Below are 15877 nucleotides of genomic sequence, written 5' to 3'. Positions count from 1 at the left end.
AAGTTCCAAATGACTATGTTTTAATTTTTTTCAAAAATGGTATTCTCATGAGAAAAACGGAGGCCAACAAATATACACGCTTCCTAGGACTGGGCTGCAGTTTATCAAATTTTTGTTCTAAAAACATGCCTTTCTGAAATGTTGAAAGTTGTCCACGAATTTCCGATGGAAGTTCACTTAGGTGTCCGTAAGACATGTAACAAATAGCAAGCTGCTCTTGAAAGATTCCATTTTACCTTGAAAAACATGATGTGGACTTTCTGTTCAGATACTGAAAAGTATTGGATTGAAGATTTTAATTTATAATTATTATTTGCTGTTTTTAAGTTAGCTTAGGAGTTGTTAGGGTTTAGCCCTTCAAATTGGTCTTTGGCCACTCAGTATGCGGTCTTTTGAAGTTCTTGAAGAACACTAGTTAAAAAATGACTCAAAAGAAATGCAGTTAGTGGATTATGTTTCCAAGTTTTACTCAAAATCGTTAGGTACTTTTGAATTGGCTCAAGAAAATCTGAAGTAGACCCAAACTAGGATGGAAAAAAATGTTTATGACTACAACGCTAAAGAGTGTAAGTTCCATCCTGATTATGCTGGTCTTAGTATTCTATAAGACATCCACTTAAAACTAGGTACCATAGTCCCTACGAGGTTGTTCGGAAAAACAATGAAACAGAGTATGTTATGAAAACACCTGATCGTCGAAAAGCTATCCAGCTGTGTCATATCAATATGTTGAAGTCCTATCTCATCCGAGGTGCTTCTGAATACATTTTGACCATTGAATGTTCTACTGATATAGATAACATTCTCTTTGACTTAGGCATTCATAAATTTGAAAGTATTAGAAACGAATGCTACATCAAACTGAGTAATTATGAAAAATTCGATCATTCGCTTCCTGAAGAGGAAAGCAATCTGCTAATTTGTTGATTGAATATGAATTCATATTTTCGGATGTTCCTAATCAAACCAACATTGCTGTTCATAATATAAATATAGGTAATGCTTCTGTGAAACAATGTCATATTATGTGAATCCAATTAAGGTTGATAAAATGCATAAGAAAATATCTTATATGCTAAAAAATGGCGTTATAAAACCCAGCAAAAGTGATTGGTCTACACCTTGTGTACTAGTTCGTCAATCTGATGGTTTGGTTAGATTTTGTACAGACTTTTGCAAAGTAAATGCTTTGGCAAAGACAATTTGATTCCTACTCTATTCCAAGAATAGATTATTGTATTGGTAAAATTGGAAAAGCCAGATATATAACAAAATATAACCTGCTGAAGCTATACTGGAATGTTCCTCTAACTGTCAAGGCAAAAGAAATCTCTGCTCTTGTTATTCATCATAGATTATACCAGTACAATGTAAGGTCATTTGAGATTAAAAATTCTCAGGCAACGTTTCAGTGAATGGTGAATCAACGTTTCAACAATCTGTCATGTGTTGAAATTTATGTTTATAATATTATAATTGACGATAATACCTGGGAAGAACACTTATGTGTATTATGTGCGATTTTTGAGCGACGTAAGAAAGTCAGTCACTTGTGTAAATTTGGCAAAAAGTGACTTTTGCAATGACAAAGTTGTTTAATTAGGTCCGTTGTAGGCCACGGCCACGTTTTTACAATTCAAACCAAAGTTGGTTGCATTATGAATAACACTATGTAATAATTTTTTTTACTTTTTCTTCTTCCTGGGCAAAAAGTATTACTTCCCAATTGCTTATGCCTAAAGTAAATGGAAAAGACCTATTTTACTTTCAAAATTTGCTTTTGTGACCTGGGTAATGAAATTTTCAAATTTACCCATTTTTCTAGAATATTCCAGGTAAATTTAGTGCTGAGTAGCTGATAGAGTATTTTTTTCGAACTTACACAAATTTTCAAAACCTTTTAGAATTTTCTAGGACTTTCCTTAGTAATATATATACAGGGGCTCGCCACTCACCGCTTCAGCTTAGTTCTAGCTGCCTAAGTGAACACATAGATCTATCTGATTTTTTCAGAGATGGCACCAAAAAGCTACAAGTATTCCCTAGATACATTCTGCTATGTATGTGGCCAATTTATCAAGAAAAAGCAAAAACGTACTTAGTGACACCAGCTGCTAAAATGTATGAAGCCTGCAAGACATATTTTGGCATGCTTGTCAGGAATCAAGACAAACCCTGGGCACCTCATTTTATCTGTAAGAAAAAACTCTAAAAGGTAAGACGGACAATGTTTGCTTGATTGAATAGTAAAATGTTTATATTATGCAAATTTTAGACCTTTTAAAATTTAAATATATTTTAATTAACTTTTTAAATTTCCAATATTGTAGAAAAAATATCACATATAAAATATTTTGCATGACTCTGTTATATATTAGTTGTGGATGGAATAAATTTATTCTTCATAATAACAATTTTATTTTGCTCTTTTTCAGGAATGGTACAGAAGGGAAAAGAGGGCCATGAAGTTTGCTATTCTAAGAATTCGGCATGAGCCCACTGACCACTCAAGCAATTGCTACTTTTGCATGGTGAACCATTCCAAACGTCGGGCTGACAAGAATGCATCTGCTATTATGTATCCGAACCTTCCATCATGCATCGCCCCAGTGCCACACTGCCCTGAGATCCCTGCACCCACTCCACCACAGAGAAAGCAGCCATTCTCAGAAGAGAGCAGCAAATCAGAAGAGAAGGTAGACGTTGAAGGTACAGATTACAATTTCAGATGCAGCTGTTGAGAGAAACTCATACTACCACAACCAAAGAGACCTCAATTACTTGGTTAGAGACATTGGTCTAACAAAGTCGAATGGCGAGCTTTAGCCTCAAGGAGTGGGATTTGTTAGATGAAAGTATGCAAGTCGTAAATCAGAGAAAGCATCATCGACATTTTTCAAGCTTCTTCACTCGTCAAGATGGGCTCTGCTTCTGCCATAATGTATCCGGTCTGTGCGAGGTAATTAGAATTTCCTGCAACCCGAAAGAGAGGGTCCTCTTCATTGATAGCTCAACCAGAAGCCTCAAAGCTGTGCTGCTCCATAACGGGAATACGTATCCGTCTTTTCCCCTGGCTCATTCGGTACACCTCAAAGAGGAATATAACAACGTCAAGACCTTGCTAGAAACCTTGAAGTATAATAAGTATAGTTATCGGAGACTTCAAAATGATAGCATTCCTGATGGGTCTCCAAAGAGGCTTTACCAAGTTTCCCTGTTATCTTTTCCTTTTGGGACAACAAGGACGCTTCAGCATACAACACAATGTCAAGTGTGAGCCACTAGGGGACCTCCAGAAGGTGTTGTTCCCACCACTGCATGTAAAATTGGATCTTATGAAACAATTTGTCACAACTCTTAATAAGGAGTCTGCAGCATTCACGTACCTTCAAGACTTCTTCCCTAAGCTGTCTGAGGTAAAGGTGAGAGCTGGTGTATTCGTTGGACTACAAGTAAAAAAGATCCTGGAGTGCACAGAATTCCCAAAGAAGCTCAGTACGAAGGAAAAAAACGTTGAGGCTGCTCTGTCGCGGTGGTTTGGGGCTACTTGGGCAATCACATGGCCGAAAATTATGTGGAACTGGTTGAGGCTGTGGTGAAGAACTACGGCAAAATGGGCTGCAAGATGTCCCTGAAAGTCCATATCCTTGACGCTCATCTTGATAAATTCAAGGAGAATACGGAGTATACTCAGAGGAGCAAGGCGAGCATTTCCACCAAGATATACTGGAGCACGTAACAAAAACATGATGGGAGACTATATGTGAAAGTGATTTACATTACAGTCGCAAATCTCGAAGAACTACTACCCTCTAAACATTTTTGTTCTTTTTTGTATAAATACATGTACATCTTGATTCATATGTTGTTTTATTCAGACCTTATGTACGTAAAAATGTGCAAATTTACCCGTTTTCCATGGAAAATAGATTAATTTCCAAATTTCATTATCCAAGTCACAAAATCAAAGCTTGAAGGGAATAATGGTCATTTTCTGTACTTTTACAACATAAGCAATTAAGAAATAACACATACTACCCAGGTACAAAATTTGTATTACATAGTGTTATCCTACCACTACAAACAAGAAAATTTGATAAGGTGTTTGGGAATGGTTAGTTATTACAAGAAGTTTTGTAAAACATTTTTTTACATTCCTGTACCTTAAAAATTCTGCTAAAGAAAAATGAAAAGTTCGTGTGGTCTGAAACATTTCAATCTGCTTTGAGAAAAGTCAAATCTTTATTGTGTACTGATCATGTATTGGTGGCACCTGGCTCTGATAACATTTTCGCATTAGGTGTTGATGCCAGCGATTGTGGTGCTGGTACCATTCTATTACAATCAGATCACAGAGGTATTGTAAACGTTATTTGTTATTTTTTAATTGTCACCAAAAGAACTACTCAACTATGGAAAAAGAAACATTGGGTTAATGTTAGCTTTAAAACATTTTAATGTGTTTACATCTGCACCTCAACAACCTATTGTCATTTATTCTGATGGTAAATCATTGACGTTTTTGAACAGGGCAAAAATAAAACTGTTAATTTGAAGTTTGACATTACAAACGAATGATTTGAAGTTAATCCATTTCAAAAGGGTTGATAGTATCTGTGCTGATACGCTTTCATATGCTATGTAATTCTATGATCATTAGGTTATTTCTTTTGATTATGTTATATACTGTCATGATTTTTAAATTGCACAATTATTTGACAATGTATTTTATGTAATGTATTTTTATCAATGTACATTTACATAATATATTAGTTGAAAATTGTCTAACACCAGTTTTTGATTCTCTAAGGAGGGAGGTATAGCAGATTTACTGTTAAATATTTATTTTAATATCTTTGTTTGTTTTTAGTTTAATATACATTTAGAAACGCATGTGACGAATATTTTAAAATTTGTATTGCAAAAGTCTCGCCTGTTCTCTAAATTTGCAGAAGATTCTCAAGTTTAAGAATCAACAACATACTACATGAGTATATAGAATACTAGTGATTGGCAGACTTACTGCCATCTGAAGTTTCAAGACTTTCGCCAAAAGAGTAGAAAGGTAGCCATCGCAACACGCAGAAAGACAGTTCAATGTTATTTGGCTGTTACAATCAGTACACTATGAACTTCGAGAGTTATAATTGTGGTTAACGTTTATTAATCAGAAAAACTACAGTTATTTGACCAGGAACGTTTATAGATTTTGAACATTACAAACCAGTTAACTTTAATGAATTAACTTCAGACGTTGATATTTCTACGAAGACATTAATAAATATTATCCTCGGTAAAAACTCAGCTTGTAAACGACGTGAAGCCAGCTAACTTAAGCAAATGGAGCATTTTCAACTCAGAATTTATTCGCTCATTGTAGACCTGGATCGTTGGTAAAATATTCAGTTCCAGGTCAGATAGAAGACTGAATATTATTTGTTACTTTGTAAAATTTTTATATATCTCTCATTATTTGTAAAAACCGTTATCATAAATTGTATTGTTGTTCGTATATTAAAATATATTTGTGTTAAGAAAGAAAATTGTGTTTATCAATCTTGTTGGCAAATATCATAATTTGATACATATCTATATTCAATTAACTTCTAAATTAAAATTTCCTGCCATATGAAATCGTAGCATGTAACATACCTAAAATAATATTTTGGAGTCTCATCCGAGATAAATTAATATTAGTAACAGTGAGAAGGTGATAAAGGATTGTCGACTGGTTAATGTTACTTCGCTTTATAAGAGAGAGGTGATACAAATTGTCTACTACTCAGCATGGCCAGGTGGTTAAGACACTCGACTCATAATTTAAGGTGGCGGGTTCGAATCTCTGTTACGCCAAACATGTTCGCTCTTTCATCGGTGGGGTCGTTATAACATTACCGTCAATTTCACTATTCGTTGGTAAAAGAGTAGCCAAAAAGCTGGCAATGGACAGTGATGATTAGCTACCTTCACTCTAGTCTTAAACTGCTAAATTAAGAACGGCTAGCAGAAATAGACCTGCAGTATCTTTGCGCGGAATTAAAACAAATTGTCTATTAATGTTACATTAGTAGTGAAAAACAAAATTTAAAATTTTTTTGAATAGTTAACAAGGTTTCGCTATGAAAAAATATTGCTCTTTCAATTATTTTGGCACTCTTTGAAAAGGGTTCCACTGATGTAGATAAAAGTAATGGTTTAGGTTTGGTGTTTATGGATTTTCAAAAACTATATGACAAAGTTCCTTATAAAATTATAGCTAAAAATTCTCTCTTTACGTGTGGAGGATAGTTTAACTCACTGGTTAGAAATATGACTAGATGGAAGAAAGATGAAGGTTGTCGTAAATGAAGTTCAGTTAAACAGGATTTATGTTACGAGTGAAGTCCTACAAGGCTCAGTGTTATGAGTTCTGCTCATTTTGTTTTGCTCCCTAATGGCACAGTGGTATATCTGCGGACTTACAACACTAGAAACTGGGCCTCAATACCCGTGGTATCTATCAACATTGATAGATGAAGGAATAGACAATAAATTTCAATAATTTTTTGATGATATTAAGGTTTGAAATGAGAGTATAATTGTGCTGCTTCACAAAAGAATTTGATTTCATTTTATATGTTGAGTGATTAAAAGTTAAATGGCATTTAATTATGATAAATACAATGTATTGCATGTGGATTATCATAATTTGAACTATAGCGTTATTATTAAAGAAAACTATTTTGGTATTATGGTTGATCAGTCTTAACTCATCCAAGAGTTGTGCTGTTGGTAGTAATAGAGAAAACGAAATATGAAACCGTATCATCATAAGTGGTGAATGTAAGTCTAAAACGACTAATTTTATTGAATAGATCATTACTTAGGCCACTTTTAGAGCATTATATTCAGTTTGGAGCTTCTCACTTTAATAATTATATTGGATTGTTGGAAAATGTTCAGAGGAATGTTTCTAAGACGATACCTGAGATAGAAAGTTTCCCATATGAGAACAGATTAAGACTCCTGAAATTGATTTCTCATGGGAAAGGAAATGTTTGAGGTGATCTGTTTCAATATATATGATTTCCAAGACAAGTGATAGTTTTGATGCGTCATTTTTTGCACTTAAGGGTAAGAATGGTAGAACTTGGGGTCGCAAATATATATTTTGGCAGAAAAGACAGTTTCATTTTTCTAACAGAGCAGATGGTGTTTGGAATGGATTGCATTCTGATATCGTACATACAGTTATTTTAAGGAAAGCTTGATAAATAGTCGAAGGATGAGAGCTGGTTTTGGGTAGGATAGCCTTACTGGTCTTACATTCAGGTTTATACTGTTGTAATCTCTTGTGATCTACATCTCACAGAAAATAAGGCTGTACAAAAAACAACGAAAAGTTAAAATATAATATAAAAAAATGAACTAAATAATCCTTTCTCACATTTCAAGTATTTTAAAATGAGGAAGATAAGGGAAATATATACTTTAGTTTTATAAACGTACATTATTGTAAAGTTCTAGGATATACATTTAACAAAAAGGAATTTTTTTAAATCATGTTTAAACATTATTATACTGTCAAGTATGTCAATTCCATGAATAGAAAGACTATGATATAAATATCTCACTAATTTTACGTTTCAAATAATTTTATGTTCAGCACTACGTTTTAGGAACGCGTAAAATCATTCAAAACAGCTATTTTAAATTAGAAAATGTTATCTTAAAATAGTAGTAAACTAATATCTTTTTATTCATTTGGAGAATGCAAGTAAATGTTTTTATTATAGTAGAGATAATTGTTTTAATATGTTTTTGTTTACTAGAGATCGCTTTGATTCGCTTTTGTAAAGCAACTGAACTCAATTCTTTTTACTTACTTATAAGAATTATTTATTTTCTCATCAGACAAGCGCAAAACATTGTACGTGTTACGTTAATGAAAATCTCTTTTTGTTCTTAAATGATAATTTACATTAGTTCATTTCTTATTAAGTCAGATCAATCTGTTGATATTTGTAACTAGTTTTTATGAATAAATATGTGTTAGGATTTCGTTTTTAATTCCTCTGTGCGTTGAATCAGCTCATGTGAATGAAATACCGTAATCATAGGAATCCATCTTGTTACCAGCTTTTGTCAAACAGAAAATTTTAATGTTTTATACTTTATATGCTTGAAAAGTGTTTTAAACGCGATTGATAACTTTTAACATATTGTGTATATTATTAGCAGAAGAATGTATATATGAATATGTATAACATATTCTAATAGTATAAATAACAAAATGTCTCATACTGTCCATATATATTAATTAAAATAAATTTAAATTGTATTTTATTATGAAATAGACGATAGAACGCCTTTGAAATGGTATAGTGGTAAAAGTGCACATCAAAATAATATCGTTATTTGATCAAAAATATTTTGAAAACTTGACATAGGAATTTTAAATACGTGAGAAATATGGTAAATTGATAAGTTTAGACATCTAAATGGTATAACTACTTTCAGACTTCCATAATTAGTTTACAAAGCATATTTCTTCATATACAGTCATGTAAAAAAGTTAGGACACCCTATGATAGCCTGTGTATTTGTGTAACATTTTTGAATATATAGATATTTAATCTCAATTTCAACAATACTGAGAGATTATAGGAATATAACTAAGCAATTAAAACTGAAGAAAAGACTTTTCAAGATCTTCTGTAAATGTAATTCAACATAAATGCATATTCTAACTGAGGAAAAGTTAGGACACCCTACCCCTAATAGCTAGTGTTACCCCCTTTGGCTGAAATAACTGCAGTGAGACGTTTCTTGTAGCCATCTACCAGTCTCTGACATCGGTCTGAAGAAAGTTTGCCACACTCCTCAATGCAGAATTCTTTCAGCTGTGAGATGTTTGAGGGGTTTCTTGCAGATACAGCCCGTTTCAAGGCATCCCACAGCATCTCAAAGGGATTAAGATCTGGGCTTTGACTCGGCCATTCCGTGATTCTCCATTTCTTAGTTTTCAGCCAGTCCTTGGTGGATTTACTGGTATGTTTTGGGTCATTATCGTGTTGCAGTGTCCAGTTCCGCTTCAGCTTTAATTTTCGTACAGATGATGTCACATGATCCTCAAGCACCCTCTGATACACAGTAGAATTCATGGTAGATTCTGTGATTGTCAGCTGTCCAGGTCCTGCTGCAGCAAAGCAACCCCAAACCATGACACTTCCACCTCCATGTTTCACAGTTGTTATGGGGTTCTGTTCTTGCAATGCAGTATTTGGTTTACGCCAAACATGTCCTCTGTTCTGGTGTCCAAATAATTCAATTTTGGACTCATTTATCCAAAGAACATTATTCCAGAAATCCTGGTCTTTGTCTACATTCTCTCTGGCAAGCTTCAGTCTGGCCTTGATGTTTCTCTTAGAGAGCAAAGGTTTCCTCCTTGCACACCTCCCATGCAAGTTAAACTTGTGCAGTCTCTTTCTGATTGTAGAGGCATGCACTTTCACATCAACAGTAGCCAGAGCCTGCTGTAAGTCCCGTGATGACATGTTAGGGTGTTTGGAGACCTCTTTTAGCATCTTGCGGTCTGCTCTCGGGGTAAACTTGCTTGGACGACCAGACCTGGGCATGTTGGCAGTTGTTTTGAAAGCCCTCCACTTGTTGACTATTTTCCGGACAATGAAATGGCTGATTTCAAAATCTTTTGGGATCTTTTTTAAATCCCTTACCAGACACATAAGCTGCTACAATTTTCTTTCTGAAGGCCTCAGACAGCTCTTTTGCTCTCACCATGGTGCTCACTCTCACTTCGACAGTCAGGAGCACACCAAACTAAATGTCTGAGGTTTAAATAGAGCAAGCCTCATTAAAAAATGCTGAGTTACGATCTTCTAATCACGTGCACCTGGTGTGATACACCTGTGAGTGAGTTGAGCCATTTTAAGTGGGAATAAATGTGAGTGTGTCCTAACGTTTTCCTCAGTTAGAATATGCATTTTTGTAGAATTACATTTACAGAAGATCTTGAAAAGTCTCTTTTTCAGTTTTAATTGTTTAGTTATATTCCTATAATCTCTCAGATTGTTAAAATTGAAATTAAATATCTATATATCCAAACATGTTACAAAAATATACAGGCTTTTTTAGGGTGTCTTAACTTTTTCACATGATTGCATATTCGGATGCTTTTTTAAAATTTGAAATACTTCTTCTTATGCTTGTAACATTCATACTAAAGACTTGATTACTTTCTTGTATAGGTATATGTTACGTGTTACAACTTAAGTCTTGAGCTAATGATACAGTTTTCTGAATGGACTTCAAGGAAGTTCGCTTATTCAAATTGTTGATAGAAGAAACTTTTATAACCTGGTTTGGTACGGTTCGGATTGTGTACGTAGACTGTAACTGAAGCATAAAACCTAACTCTTTGTGATATTATTAATAAAGATTACATCTCGACAGATAGCTTTAAAAATGTGTGTGTATATATATATATGTAACTTCGGTGAATTATAAATGAATTAATTACAGAACATACGTCCATAGCATCTTCACTGTACATTTTCTTTTTGCTATAAAACACTGAGGGGTTGGATACTGTATGATAAGATAATTCTTAGGCATCACTGCATAGTTCCATCCATGAGTTCAAATTTGGTCATGGTGTAGCTCACGATCGTGAGCATTTTAGTAGAATTACATTTACAGAAGATCTTGAAAAGTCTTTTCTTCAGGTTTAATTGTTTAGTTATATTTTTATAATCTCTCAGTATTGTTAAAATTGAGATTAAATATCTGTATATCCAAAAATGTTACAAAAATACACAGGCTTTCATAGGGTGTCCTAACTTTTCGACATGACTGTAACAGTGTTCCAGAAGGAGAATATACATTATTACCAAGGTTCACAATATAGAAATACAGATGGATTGTCTTGTCATACAATGAGGCCATGTGCGTTCATTAAATGTCCAGAACTTGAAAACCTTGTGAAGGTTGAGACTAGTTTTGCCATAGTGATGAAAAGCCTTACAGTAAGATACTCCGCTAGTAAATGGATGCCATGATTAACCGTTTTTGAATTCTGGGAATTGCAACTGGAAGACCTTGCTGTTCAGCTAGATGAAGTACAACTAGCTCAAACTGAAGAACGTAAACGTAATGCATGTAACCTATGGCACGGTAAGGCTGGTTATAAGTGTAGAAAGGTGTGTTGTACTACTATTCTCACAAGTGTTTTATGGTTCTCAACCTGTTTTACAGTTAGTAGTCCTCAGTAATTTGAGGCGTGACAGTTTCTTTGTTTTGCACGAGACTGGAGTGTAGCAAGTTGTCATACCTACTTGTGCTAATATTTTATGGGTATTCGGTTGGCTTCACTTGAGCCAACACATCCACTACTGGTTTCAACACTGTATGGTGTACCACCCAGAGAAAATATCAGTCTAAATAGTGTAAATTTTAGCAAAAAAGTATATAGAGAATAACCCTGTGAGAAGTTTTACTCTCTATACATATGATGTGTGATCGCCCCGTCAGATATAGAACGAGGTCATCTGTGTATACTAATGATACTGCTTCATAAAGTAAACCAATAAGCAGCTAATGCATTGACTAGCAACTGAATAGCGTGACTCATAGCAACTAATTTGATTCACATAGATCAAAAAGCTGTCTTTAACAGCCAACTTTTTTCTATGTTACGTAAAGAATTATGTTTTATTAAGTGGTACACTTTACCTTGTTACTCTAATTTGGCCCCCGCTAGTACAGCTGTAAGTCTCCGGATTTACAACGCTTAAATCAGGGATTCGATTTCCCTCGGTGGGCTCAGCAGATAGCTTGATGTGGCTTTGCTATAAGAAAAACACACAAACACACATACTCTAAGTTTATTATTTAAGAGACAGATAATTCAAATTTTGAAGTGTATGCTTGCTTGCTAATTCTGACTGATGAATTGTGTCAGGTGTTTTTCATATATCACGACAGCATATTATACAGTTTGGGAAAGATCACAAGGTTGTTTTGGTTAGAAGTTTTACTCTCTACATATAGGATGTATGATCGCCCCTTCAGCAAATATCCCACAATGTCCACAAGAATATGTGGAGTGGTTAAGGTCCGCATTAATCACTTGTATGAATTTACATGTCATAAGCAAGGAAAAGCCTATATATGACAGAATAGGCGCTATAACAATGCAGTAAAATAATGAATGCATCAGCGTGACAACTGGATGTGAGCTTATTGCATATCATTAGTACAGACGGTGTTCGACTCCAGCTAGACAAGACTTCTTCTTTTGCTCCAATTAGTTGGTCCTTTGATGTGTCGATTACACCCATTGGAGATCATGTGTCATACGCTTTGACTATATGCATTTGCATCTTACTGATAAACAGTCATAAATTGATTTGGCCAAGAATTACAGGAAGAGACCGACGAATCAGAGGAATAAGAGAGCATTGTCTTATCCCAATTTGTTTTAAAAGATAAAGAGGAAAATGTTAAAAGTATTTAAATGGTTATTCAGGATAAACCAAATGAGAAGGCATTAGATTTAGAGGCAAGAGATAGTTCAAGCAGTTGGTTAAACTACTGATAATGGCTTCTCATTTAATATGGCTGGGATTAAATTTTATCATGATGCAACTAGCATGATCATAAGGTTGAATGATTATTGATTCAAAATAAATAGGATTATTTATTCTAAGATATCAGGTAGTATTCCATGATATAATGTATGCACTATGTTGTTTGATTGCCACTCAGAGTTGGTATAGTTTGTTGATCATAAGATTAGCTGAACTGAAAGGGCTTTGTGACCCTTATCTTCTAAACTGTTGATCTTTGTTTCACCTTGAGAGATAATCATAGGACACTGAATGACAGTTGCCCAATTTATGTTGCTAGGCTGGTTTGTGTTATTATTTGTATTACTTAGATCATCATCAGTTTGCAAAACAGAATCATGACTAGTAGTTCGAAAACTCAGTTCAGAAGACTTTGCAACCCTTGTTTACTGAGTTTCATCACGATTTTCCAAGGCAATACCTCATACATCATGCAAGAAATACTCATCAAATCTAGCTTAGTGATGAGAACCTCTATGCAGTATACTGCATAATCCTTGCTGAAACTTTCCTGGTACACCTGAAGAAAGAGAGTTGTGTTTCTTCTGAGTACATTTTGATATTTGCTGTAATTACAGCATAAATATTAATCCTGGCTTATGAACGTTTTAACTTAAAGGTCTTAGATTAGCTGAATTTTGTTAGTGATTATTTATTCTGTGATGTTTGAAAATAAAAATGTCAAGTTTTATTGTTCTTATAGGGTAACATACCACTCTGCTGTAAATATAAAAATAATCAAATTGTATAGTAGCCAGGGTCAGCATGTTTTAAGCTATGAGTGTACATGACAATAAGTAATAAAGATATAATATACATTTGTAAATACATATATATGTGTGTGTGGTTTTACACAAGTTTACAAACATTATATGAAATCATTCATTGGTGTTGTATAACACAATAAGATCAGTTACACAAGGAATACTACTATTACACAATATGTTAAAGGAAAATTTGAACTGAATGTTAAGACATTTCCAACATGAGGTTAACTGTGATTACAAACATGTATAGTATTGTATGAAGATAAAGTGCATTTGTTAATTTAATTAATACTCATTAGAGAATGTTTTAATTTGGACATTGAAACGCTCATCAGATAATACTCGTTTTATATTTGGTTGTGACAAAATATTTTTAGTCATTCTGATTGAAATGTTTTACAAACACACACATTTTCTTACCATTTTCTTAACATTGTTTCAGTACAAGATGCTGTTGCATTACATAAAAATGTGGGATGTTAGTGTACCGGGGGGGGGAGTTAAGAGTAACAATCACATTTTTAAACTATCAAGCACGCTAACATTAAACTTGTGACTGGAAGAAGATCTCTAAACAAAAACAATTTAAATTTTAATGGGTTTGCTTAAATGTGAGGGTCAGCATTGCCTAGCCAAGTCAACTTTTATGTGTGGGAAACAGTTTTGCAACATTAACCCCATTCCATTCTTACTGAAAACTGTCACTGTTTAAATAACTAGGCTAAGCATTAGTAAAGAAAGGGACTGGTCCTGGTTCGAAATGTAAGCAATGTTGGCATTGTCATGGGAATGACAAAGGCACTGGCCAACTTGAGACCCATTAAAATCTGAGAACCAAGACGTTCACAGACACTAGAGCTACATGTTCTGATGATAAATATGGTATGAGCACGTGTAAAAATTATATGAATATCATTTGATCAATATAATACATAAATTACTTTCTCTATCTAAGACAATTCTTGAAAAGAGTGATAATTGTAACAGTACCCTTTTCAACCTACATATCTGGTTGAACTTCTAACCAATTGGAATTCATCTGTTTTTATAATTTTAATCCATAGTTTCCCTATTTAAGAAAAAATCATACTATTTTTGGCTATCTTCACCATCAACCAGCCAAATACTAAAGCTTCAATTATACAAGTTGCTATGGAAACTGGTAATACATAAAGAAGAAGATTGGTACTTGCAGGCCAAGATGGTGGATAAAAAAATATCCTGGAACAAGAAATTTCTCACTGAACTTGAAGACTCCTTTGACTGGTAGGATTTTGATCTCAGAAAACCACATGAATGAAGATCTGTTGCTGGATGTCATATTCAAACATTCAACAACTTACAAGTTGAATTGTTAGACTGACTCTGAAGAGTTCTGGGTCTGGACAGCAGCAGTCACGGGTGGGTTGGTTGACGCTACAAACCCAAACTCTCATGGGATGAAGTACCAGTGACAGCTATGGAAAAGCCTCCCAAGAACTTCACTTCTATGGTGATTAGGGAAGTTAATAAGCTGTCCAGCAACCATCAATAATCATGTAACTACTAAATGTTGGGCAGCTCCAATCACCAACACTGAAAATCTCAATGACACTGGTTAATAAAGAACGGGCTGGCAACCCTTGGATGAAACAGCATTAAAGACCGCCCCAACAGTTGCATCACCACCAACTGCAGTAGTTTTCAAGATTTAATGAGGGTTCCTCAGCTTTCATGATCTTTGAAGCACTGTTAAAATAAGAAGCATAGAGCCTCTTCCTCGCTGTGGTTCAGCCATCACTACATGGGAAGTCTAAGAAGATATTACAGTGGCAAATGAGGGTAGAACTTCCCACAAAACGAGCCTGAGTTGCTATGAATCAGCTCACACTCCAGCAGATTCCAACACTCGACATTGCCAAGAAAAGACAAGTTGGACCAAAACCTAGACCATTTTAAATAGGAAGAAAGACTTACTGCAATGGAAGGCAATACTTCTGTTATGGTTCAAGAAGGAAATACACCACTTGTGAGCCAAATTGGTGGACACACAAAGTACCCTAGCCAAGACCTAAGATTCCATCATAGCAAAAATAATAGCCAGTTGATGAACAATTTTTATAGTGAAGGATGTGATAGTGGAGTTGAAGGAAAGTAAAAGGAAGAACCTCATGCTTACCATTTGGCATGTGTAAATTTTCTATCTTTCTTTTGTTTTATTTTGTCTTACGTAATTACTATGGTTAAAGGGATGTTCATGTTACAGTTTCTTTCCTTTATGATTAAGTGATTTCATTGTTATGAGGTATATGGTAATGCTGTGTATTTGGACTTTGTTTTTAATTTCCCTGATTTAATATGTTTCAATTTTAGTGAAGGGGTTTCTTCAAGAAATTCGTTTTGCCCTCCAAAGTTATTTTGGTCAAATTTTTGTTATGTACTCAAATAAGCAAGTGCTTTATCGTAAAAAGGATGTTTTTGTCTAATTATATATTCTGAGTGACA

This window comes from Tachypleus tridentatus, chromosome 7 (assembly GCF_004210375.1).
Source record: "Tachypleus tridentatus isolate NWPU-2018 chromosome 7, ASM421037v1, whole genome shotgun sequence".
NCBI lineage: Eukaryota > Metazoa > Arthropoda > Merostomata > Xiphosura > Limulidae > Tachypleus > Tachypleus tridentatus.
Note: the sequence above shows the minus strand (reverse complement) of the source record.